General features: G+C 45.2%; 1 protein-coding gene across 1 annotated transcript in view; it reads right to left on the bottom strand.

Annotated features, from left to right (window-relative positions):
* Positions 1–775: 775 nt before the first annotated feature.
* Positions 776–11,394, bottom strand: part of LOC130384413 (rho-related BTB domain-containing protein 2-like) — a 28,814-nt gene continuing 18,195 nt past the window's right edge. Inside the window, exon 13 of the mRNA XM_056592576.1 lies at positions 776–961. The gene's annotated coding sequence lies outside the window, so the exon portion shown is untranslated. The remainder of the gene's footprint in view (positions 962–11,394) is intronic.

Raw genomic sequence — 11,394 nt, 5'->3', positions numbered from 1 at the left:
GCACAGGGGATGGGAGCCGGCTGGAGAGCAGCACAGTGCTACAGAGCACGATACTTAAGAACACGCTAGTCTTAGACCACCATGGGGGACAGCAGGGAGGGCTTGCAGAGGGAGAGCCCAATGGGGCAGGTGAACACTGGGAAATGGCACTGGTTCCATTAAGGGTCAGAGGAGGAGGTTGATGCTGGCGCACGGGAGGTCAAGGGTCACCCTGGAAAAATGTAATTGAATCCTGGCTGAGACGAGGTGATGCAGCAGAGAGCCATGGTTGAAAACAACCGAGATGGAACAGTGGAGGGGGGGGGAGGGGCACTGTCCTAGGTCATCAGGACCTGAGATGAAGGGGTCCTCATTGTCATTAATAACTGCACCCCACGCCCCCATACCAACAAAATCCAGTCTTCCTTCCCTCCTTCGTTACCCCTTCCTTCCCCATCAGAACCCTGGACCGTGAGTGTTTTATTCAGAGGCGAAAGCAGAGAGCAACACAGCAGCTTGACCCCAGCACCCTGACCCCGGTATGAAGACCCCAGCAACAAGACCCTTGGAGAAATGGCTGATCGGGGGAAGGCCATCAAATAAATATTCAGATGGACCGCTACAGACACACGCAGACAGAGAGAAAAACTGGATCTGTGTTAAAAAATAATTGCCTTATTCCAATGAAACATTAACATGAATAAATATGGGAATTATGATCATTGGGCTTTTATAAATAGAGTGCATTTTTTTAATGCTTTTGCATAGCAATGAAGAGCTGAGCGCCCGGGCCAAACTACTCGCAGCCACCAAGCAGCTTTCTGTACGTAGCCTGGAGGACCAGCGAGTATTTCTATACATTAGGACGGATCCATGCATACGCTGGTGCTGCAGAGGCCCTCTGCTGTGACCTCTGGCAGGCGCCTCACATCTTTGGCACCGCTGTGGGTCTATATATACACACACTGCATGCTGCTCTTACCTTAGGATAGAAAGAAATAAACCTGGATTATATGAGGCACCCTTCAGCAAACAGAAATACAGATACCATGATAAACTGTTGGCGCTTTATTAAATGGCAAAAATGAGGAGTAATATTGTAATTTGTGGCTTGAAAAACAATGAGTAAGTGTTGCCCATTTATAGTTCGGGAAAAAATGACAAGACAGTGGCAAATTAATATTAAGAAGCAGACATTTTGTCATATAAATGTCATGCATAATAACAAGTCACAGGCCAAATGTCTTAAATGGGCTTGTTTTGTCAAGTCACCAGGAAAAACATTCATTTCAGAATGATCTAAAACACAAAGAAACAGCAAGATATTTGCAAATGTTTTTTCTCCTTTATACATGATACATTACCAACCAATCATCAAGATTCAAATCAAATAGTTTTCTGAATTAGTCCCAAGAGAGAGTTTGCATCATTTCTCATCCCATTTCATTTCTTATGAAGGAGCAAACGTCTCGTATTTGACTACATCGTTTAATCCTCAGCCTTGATATAACAAAACCTCACAGCTTTTATCTCCTACTGTATCATTATTGTTTTGTATATTAGGTGTATCATATTTTGTAGTTACTTTAATTGCATTCTTAATTGTATACACATCTTCTCCTGTTATTTGTATAGAGCAAAACAGGACAACTTTAAACATAATTTATGAACCACAAAAACTGTCAAACCTAGTTGTTAAAAAAATAAAAGAACAAAGAAAGATAAGAACAATGTATTATTTAACATACTTGTATTATTAGCATGCCTCAGTCAAGGGCACATTCTGATGAGAAAGGGCTATTGCTTAATACGTCTCACAGTGGTCTAGTGCAGCTTTTAGTGAGAACTGCCCACTACCTCCAAACCTGGCAATGTTTAACAAAGCCTCCCTCCTACACAGACGAGCAGCACGGAGTGCCTTAAAATCTACATTTTTACCAACCAAATATTCAAAAGAAAGTCAAACGAGGATGTTAATGTATGGAAAGAAATCCCCAATTAAAACAATTAAAAAAGGATAAGTACTCGCAATACGACCGGGTCATTTGCAGATCGACAGTGGGTTTTGAATGTTAAGTGTAATGGTGAGATAAGACTATCTTTACGAAGAGTCCCATCTTTGAGATGTCATAATGTTAACAATCTACATACAATATCCATAATTGTTATTATGCCTGTTTTCTACACATTCAAAATGCATACATTACCTTCTACCTTTGGCTGGCTTCAATCCCATATCAACTTTATTTCACATTGTCATTTACTGTAGCAATTAAAATCGCAGACACTCACTCACTCACGCAATCACACTCTTGGGAAAGTTAAGATGCAGTCTGCATTTAGCCGTGTTTGCGAACACTTTATTTCTGTAGAGTCCTGGTTCGGCGGTTCACAGTCTGATTGAAGCTTCGGGGGGGTGATGGAATTAGCCGCAGCCTAAGGAACCATTTCTGCATTCCCTCTCAACGTGGAGGACTTCTTTTACCGCGCCGTGCGTACGAACACACCCGTGCTTCATGCTAAGCTTATTAGTCACCCTGGATGCGATCTCGCTAGCTGAGGCTTTCGACACTTTCTAGCGGTGGCTTTGCACACAAACACCTACTCACAGCAATGGGAGCTCTCTGCAGAACCGGCTCATGCAGACGCAACCGGCAAACAAGCAGGGTTGCTCTCCAATAGCGCACAGCGAGGCACGTAGTGATCCTGAATTTAACGACCGGTCCGTGGTGAATGAACCGTGAGCCGACATGTTTTTGACATGTCAGGGAGCACAACAAGGTCAAGCAGGGTAAATTACAGCAGCGGACGTGTATGTATAATTAATCTGTCCAGCAAGTCATTCTGTTAAAAAGTATTGTATCTGCCGCTTTGACAACCGAGTGTGCCTTACACAGGCACGCCAAATGGTGAGCACATTTTAATGGCCATGTGCGTAGGAAACAGAACGATTTAGATAAGGTTAAGCTTTGGATTCTCACCTACAATCTGTGATTAAAGGAACCGCTAATTTGAAGACTAAGAATCCAATTGAAACCAGGATGCCTGTGGATAATTGAATAGGCCCAGCTTGTTTCAGGGCTCTATCTTTTCTCTAATTGCTCACAGGAATATTCTTCATTACAAAATGTTGCTTTATTTATACATGGCTGCTATTTAGTAACTATGGAAACAAACGTGTAAAAATTGCAAATGATTGAAATCTCACATGCTAGATTCACAAAGGCTTAGAACAAAGATTCAACAAGGAACTGCTTTTTGGCCATGTGACCTACGTGAACAACGCATAGTCTTAGGACTTATACGTTCTTAAGGAATCCTGGGCATGCCAATGCTTTCTTTGGGAAACATAATGCAGCAGGACGATTCCCCTCTTCAGGGTGCAGCGCCGTGGTGGAAGCTAAATTGTAGCCATTCAACACCTCTTCCCATTTGGCCGAGGGAGCTGTCAAAGGTGTCAGTGCTGTTCACAGGCACTGGGTGTCTCACCAGCCAAGATGGCTTCCACATTTTTTCTATCATGATTAATTATGGTTTCTGATGGTAGTACAGTGCGGAAGTGTAAATTATTCCCACATTTCGGTGTGCCCTCCGTTCAGTCACTTCTGTGTAGGAAGATGCTATTGACGCCATCCATGGCGGGCGACCAACTGGGTTCTGCGCGGGGAGGCTCGCTCTAGAGCCGGCTGGGGGGGGGCAGCGGCGCTGGGCTTGGCGCGCAGGCTGAACCCAGTCCAGACTGCCAGTTGACAGGCCTGGATTTTCCAGTATGGAAGACTCTTGTTTCAGTGGGCGAAGCGGGGTGTTGGGAGACTGGGAGCGAGGAGCGCCCAGGGCTTGGAAGCTCAAAACGGAATATTTCAAACAGACAAGCACCGTCTGTGTTCCAGTATCACCAGCCCACCAGTCTGACGGCCGGGGCCATGTCATCACGCGGGCTGCAGTGAATCAGTGCGGCTCATCTCACCTAGCGGGACGCGGCTCTCCTCAGACGTCAGCGAGCCCAGGAGGTCTCCGCGCCACGCTGACGGGGGGCACCGCAGACCGCGCACACGCACACGCGCAACTCACGTTTAAAAACACGCAGAACCTTCTTTTACATTTCAATGCCGGGGGGTACGAATAAGGAATTAGCGCTAACGTGTTCCTTCTACAATTTATTTATTTTTTCAAAAATTAATGTATCTTTGCAAAATATGAGCGTGGATACAAAAGCGCGAGAAAAAAAATGTCATAGAGATGGCTGAAATAAAAGTAATGTGTATGACAGGCCCTTTATTTAGTAAATGTTGATATATTTAGCCCCGTCAGAGGGGACGTGACAGCGACGCTCACAACATCACAATGTGGAAACTGTTATCAGAGGGGCTGCAGGTTTATGGTTCAAGGGCTCCTCCATTCACACAGAACAAGCTCCCCGCTCTGCCTGACACACTGATAAAGAAAGCACACATAAAAACGCTCCGCGCCGACGCTGCCCAAGGGAATAATATATCAGCCATCTGAATGCAGCACATATTGAATCATTTCCAGCACTGATGATTCATTTGAATATATCAGCTATTTTCCATGTCGCTACTTGGATACTGAAGAAGAAGGAGAGGAGAGGACGAGTTGGATGGTGGGATGGAGGAGCGGACAGGTGTTGAGGACCTCCTATAGCTTATTTAGGAGCTGGTCTGTTGAGGTGACCACCTTCAACAATCGATGATCGAGGGATGATTGTTACATTTATTGTTAGATTTTCTACCGCATCTATTCTAGCTCCTAGATAGTATCTTAAAAAAACAGGAACCGATTGTGAGGTAGGAGAGATGTATTCTATCTGGAGATGTACTCTGTGGTTTCCTCGGTCTGGCTATGAACATCCCCAAACAGTCTTTACAGTAAATCTGCAAAGAGCAGTCTACATGTCATCTACGCAGCTCTTATTTAACAAATATACATACATGAATAAAAAAAACATTTTCAACATGGAAGCGGTCCAAACAAAACTTCCAATGTCTTCACACACAAAAGCTCCGGCTGCACTGCCTATCAGCGCATATGAGGAGAAAAAAAATCAACAGCTTGTGCAATGAAAGGGTTATATCCGCATTCAGGCTAAAAGACATACTCTAACATACACAGACATAAATCCTGTTGAGCCGAGCAGGGCTGAGATACCCTACCAGCCCTCCAAGGCACAATTAGGATTTCACGGGGGGGGGGGGGGGGGGGGGGGGGGAAATCTGCATTCCTGCACACAGACAGAGGGAAAAAGTCCTTTCTCCTTCTCGACAACAATATCAACTTTCTACTCAAGGAAAAACCTGAAGCACCCTGCATAGGGTTTGGACAAAGAAATAGAAAACAAAGCCACAATTTATTTTTGCCTAAATTTAAGCAGCAGTTTCTTCGAGAAAAAGATTCATGGTTCAGGAAGAAAAAAACATCAACAGAGTTCTAAGCTTTCCACTTCTAATCAATTTCTCAGATTTATGTGTCTTGTAAAGAGCCGCCAACCGCAGTTTGTTTGAAGTAGCTCTTTGGAGCTGGGCTATGTGGCACAAAATGCTTTAGGTTTCAGCCCCAACCTGAGTTATTACTACATGTTATTAAACATAGGTCAGGTTCCCTGCGAGACCAAAACATGATCCAAGTTATCTGTTAGCTTTTCTGACTGGCATTGTCTTTGTTTAGTCATGAAAGCTTTTTTTTATTAATGAAGTGTCTTCATGGTGGACCAAGGTAGGCAGAGCCACATGGAATCTGATCTAACACCTTCATCCTTTAGGACTTTGAGGGATTTTTATGAACGATGCACGACCATCACAAAGCACCGAAGACTTGATCAAAGACAATGATAATAGTATATTTTACAGTCTGCAACCTAATGTCAAGTGGACAAATAGGATGCACTCCCAAGGAACACTCAATGGCCCAAGGAGAAAACTAAAACAGGACAAGGCGGCACCATTCATCAGGTGGACTGTCTCTGTCTGTGACTGGTGGCCGTCACTTGTTGAGGAGATTTATGGGCTGCTAATTGTAGCTGTCACCTGTGGCTGTTACTTGTGGATCGGATTTATGGGCTGCTTCTTGTGGCCTCACTTGTGGATGTGACTTATGGGCTGCTACTCGTGGATGTGACTTGGGCTGCTACTTGTGGCCTCACTTGTAGAGGTGACTTATGCACTGCTACTTTTGGCTGCTACTTGTAATCTGAATAGGTTGTAGATGACAAGGTAGCAGGCTCAAAAGCGCCTCTTCAGAGAGTAACATGGTAGGACAAACTCGTGTGTTGCTCAGAACACTCATTATGGGTCGGCTCTTATGTCCAGAGCACAGGTGGACTAGACCAGTGAAGACACGTCTCCAACCTGGGCCCTGGTGCAGTAAAGTTGACCCATAGTTAATGTTAGGACCTGTGTTAATACCTATGTGAAAACTCTATCAGATATCCCCTATTCCTTCACTGTAAGGCTGCCTTAAAGAAACCATAAGTACTTCCCATTGTCTAGAGCCCATGAAATGCTTGTTTTGATTTTAGAAGAAAAAACCTCCTGGTTCTATCTCCACTCCGCTATCTCCGAGTATCTCCGTTGTCAGTGTGGGTTAGGAGGTCAGGACCCGGCCTGCTCTGCCAGACAGGACCCGCCATGATGGGCTATCATCATGCTCCTTTAGAACATCATCCACAGACACAAACTTACCATGAAACATAACTCGGATCATAATGCATGGAGATATTACAAGAGGCATCCAAAGACACAATCAAATAATGAATTCTCCCCCCCATTGATTCCCTCGTTAAAGGAATGACATCTCTGATACCATGATCATTTAGATTTAACGGTAACAGACATTTAGCTAAATACCAAGGCGACAATGAATGGGTTCACGCTTTAGTCACAAAGCAGCTCCAAAGTTTAAACATCAAGCTCAGCTCATTAGAACAGACTCATAATTCACCCTGCAGCCAACACAGAGAGTAGGCCTTCCAATAATGGCAGCCGGCGTCCCAGGAATTGACCAAGGCCCTTTTTGTCCAATCTAGGGGAAGGGATCCAAACAGAACAGCCTGCAACTGTCGCTACAAATTCCCAAACTAATGTGTGCCCTGTCTTGAGAAAAGGTTAGGCACATCATCATCATCATCATCTGCTGGAAAGTTCCCAATTCAACTGAGCGGGAACAACGTTGGCACTGGTAAATCGGCGGCATCTTTGCGGTTATGGTTCAGCTCTATGTTATTATCCGTGCCTCTCGTGGTAACCACCAAAGGAGAAAAACAAAGCAACTTGCCAACACCTACTCTACCTACCTAAACCTCTCTCAATGGAGCAGAGATCCTCTAAACCTCCACACCACGGAGTGGGCAGTCCTGGCAGAGCCAGGGGATGAACGCAATGTCGTGAGTGCAACAGTTGGCATTACACACATACACACAGACTCACATACACATTCACACACAAACACACACACACACACACACACACACACACACACACACACACACATACATGCACGCACGCCGTCACTCACTCACTCTCTCTCTCTCAGATGGTAAGATGACAGAAGCTGGGTGACTTCTGCCCACTTTTGTCTTATTCAGGAAAATGTAAAACGTGGAAAATGTCCACAATGCCTTTAAGGTCTTAGTGCCATGAGGGGGGTGAGCTTGATATAGCTTCAGCCACTTCAGGGTGAAGCAAATCACTTTAATATGTTAAGAAGATTAAGCTGGATAAATGTCGAGATGCATTTTGTGAAAAGCCACCTAAATCTCTAGTGTTTTCCTCTGGGGAGGGGCGGCGTGCGTGGCGGGGAGACGATCAACACAAGCCCACCGCCACGCAACGCCATTGGCCAAGGAAGATTCGGCTTAATCGTGATTTTTACATTTTAAGCTTCTTGGATGTAAGACCATCCCACCTATTTCATATTATTTGTTTGAACAGCCAACTATGCGGCGACACCGGACACAAAAACCTCCCGCAGTGTCCTCAACTTCCAGACTCCGGGTCGCCTTAGGATGCTGATCCTAATATCGAGGTAATCTTATTTTGTTATTCCTTCTGGAAATGATTAACCCTGAGTGAAGGTTTGCACAACAAACGCGAGCATACAGGTTACCAAAAAGTAATATGTGCTTAGGTTAATGGCATCTCCATAATCCGTTAGTAATAGACAGAACGGCAGCCACGTGAGAACTGACACATGTTCACGTGTACAGTAGCAATCGATTAGTTTCGCCGGGAGACGTTTTTGAAGAGCAATATAAAGAGCACCTGTTAAGTAGCGCTCAGGTAAATCTTATAAATTAATTAATTTACTTAATTAAATCAAGTGTGCTTTCAAAGCAAGATGGATGCAGGATTTCTCTCCACCGTTGAGAGAATTAAAAATGTGAGGGAGTCCGCCTGTCAGCTCGGCGGTTTCAAGAAAAAGAAATCAAGTGTGAAAATGAAGGAGAGAAATGGAACAAATAATGTAAAGGGATTAACAAATGATTTGCATACTATTTTCTCTGCCTCCAAACTACAGGATCACGGTGATGACAAGGGAAGTGGCAGCCTCTGCGTGAACGATCCTCCCCCCCAGCCACTGATAAATCAATCTATCAATAGAGCACCAGCAGCCATTAACAGGTGGAGCTGCTCCGTGTCAGCCGGGACAAAGATGCGGCGCAGCCCGGCTAAAGCTGCTCACGCCATCCCTCTAGGTTTCACACACGCAGCGGGAAACACCTGCAGACTGATTAGCCGGCACAAAGGAACCGCCGGATGAAAAGCACCGAGGAGACAGTGCAACCACACACCGGGGAGAGATAAGCCGAGCAAAACAACACAGAGTGTGTGTGTGTGTGTGTGTGTGTGTGTGTGTGTGTGTGTGTGTGTGTGTGTGTGTGTGTGTGTGTGTGTGTGTGTGTAAGTGTATATATTTTAACATTTTTAACGGTTCCTTCTTTTTAACGTTTTTTAAACGCGTGTTAACCCCTTTTCCAGTCCCTCCACTCCACGCCTGCACCCAGAGTTAAGACAATAAGAGCGCTGAGGAGATGAAGGGGATGGCATTATGGAGCGCTAAGCATGTGGAGCAGCCCTGGAGCTGTTCTTAGGAGGTGAATCAGAGGATTGGTGGCAGCAGTGTAACTAAACCCTGTGCTGGACCACAAAACTGTTTGGGCTAAATGCCACTAAGCCATGGCGTCTAAGTCTTAAGAAACTTCCTCTGATCACTTATTATAACTTTATGGCGCTTTTAGATGTAGGGCGGGAAAAACTCATCAGACTTGTTTAATGCACATCAACAAGTTACACCAAGTTAAATTGAAATTCATTTTAGGATATATAAATATGTCGAAATGCAGACAAAGACAAGCAAGCAAGGCATGCGAAAAAAAAAAAAATCTTAATTTCCTTAATTAAGTCAGGTGCGCTGTGAAAGCAAGATGGATTGAGGATTTTTCTCTACTGTTGAGATTTAGAAATGTGTCCGACAACTGCTGACTGGTTTCGGCTCCTGAGACTCTGGTGAAGAGGCGATCCCCAGTCCCTCCTGATGGGAGGACGCTACAGCCTCTCCCTCGATCTCTGACCAGGTCAAGCCCTGTTCAGTTCATTTAGTATTTTAAGAATGCGTGCTAGCCTTATTCACATCTGGGACAATCATGCGGATGAGACAGTAACTTAGTTATCACCACTGCAGTGCTGACAGTATGGAGAGCAGCTCGCAGATATACAGATATATACACGGGCTGATGGACCGATCTCATTAGGAACATTATTAACATACTGTGCCAAAGTGCAACCCAGACGCTTTGATGGCTCTCACAATAATTCCCTGACAAATCTTAGGTGTCTGTGGCTCATATAAATAGAAATTTAATCTTGCATGTTTGTCTAAGCAGTCACAGCAGCAGATGCTTTTTTGGGCAGATGATGAATCTCTGTTTGAACGGATCCTGCCTCCAATGTATATGTAAAGGAGAGGAGAGCAATGCAGCAAATAATGAATCAGACGCCACAGGTTGGGTCTGCATTTATATAGGCATCGTCTTGAAGAGTCTTTAAGAAATAAATTCTCATACTCTTCTCGGTTTACATTTCTAACTCTAAAAGTAGAATTCAAATGAGTTTGCATTGTTTTTTGTTTTTAAGTAATTAATCCAACATTGCAAAATACTGTCAGCATCAAACCTATTTGAACAATGCCAGCATCTCAACCTATTGTCCCTTACAAGAGCACCTTCTTTAATTAGATAGGGTCCTCTTATTAATGATACAATGCATATCACATATTGACAGGAATCATATTTTATCTCATTAGACCAAGGCTGAGCTCCACTAGCGGTGCGTTAGGTCTCAGTGATTGGTGAACTCACAGACTCTGAAATAGGGTAACAATAAGGAATAAAGATTTATCTGTTAAGGCCAGGGAGATGGATGAGGAGGGAGGAAGAAGAAAGAAGAAGAGACGAGAATAAGCAACGAGTTGTACAAGAGGAAGGCAGAGGAGAAAATCTGCAGACCTGGTCTAGAACCACCGGTCCAAGTGGGACTAACCCAGACCCTGGTCTAGAAACACCAGTCCAGGCCTAACCCAGAACCTGGTCTAGAACCACCAGTCTAGGACTAACGAAGAAGCCGGTCTAGATCCACCAGTCCAGGTGGGACTCACCAAGACCCTGGTCTAGAAACACCGGTCCAGGACTAACCCAGAAGCTGGTCTAGAACCACCAGTCCAGGACTAACCCAGACCCTGGTCTAGAACCACCAGTTCGGATGGTACTCACCCAGACCAGGTCGAGAACCACTGGTCCAGGTGGGACTCACCCAGACCAGGTCTAGAACCACCGGTCCAGGTGGGATTAACCCAGACTTGGAGTAGAACCACTAGTCCAGATGGGAATCACCCAGACCAGATCTCGAACCACTGGTCCATAGGGGCCCCAGACCCTCAAGGTGCTCTGGTCCCCATCATCATACACCTGACCCAGTTCCTGTCAGGAATATGGATGAGCCGTCTGCATAACGCTTCCCGTGTAGGAGGATAAGCATCGATCCAGGCCTGCTGGGGCCAGATGATCCAGACGGCTCCATGGCGGTGCCGGACCAGGACAGGAGGGAGCTCACTGGGTGACATGGAGGAACATTATCGAGGGGAGGGAACTCTGGGAATGTTGGCAGGGAGCGGTACGCCGGTGATGTAATGAACGGAGCCGACACGACCACTGGAGCACGATGCATATTCAATCAGAGAGACGGTCCGCGTCTCACACCGAGTCCCTCGCTGTCATAAGTCACGAGTAGAACTCATCTCTCACATCACGTCTAAAGATACATGATGACCTTTCAGTCAGAGGAGGGCAGGCACCCACGTAGAGTATTACAAATAAGAGATTCCCCCGTTTGCCCTCTTGCTCGCTCT

Source organism: Gadus chalcogrammus, chromosome 6 (genome assembly GCF_026213295.1).
Source record: "Gadus chalcogrammus isolate NIFS_2021 chromosome 6, NIFS_Gcha_1.0, whole genome shotgun sequence".
In the NCBI taxonomy this organism is placed as follows: domain Eukaryota; kingdom Metazoa; phylum Chordata; class Actinopteri; order Gadiformes; family Gadidae; genus Gadus; species Gadus chalcogrammus.
Note: the sequence above shows the minus strand (reverse complement) of the source record. Positions and strands in the feature narration are given on the sequence as shown.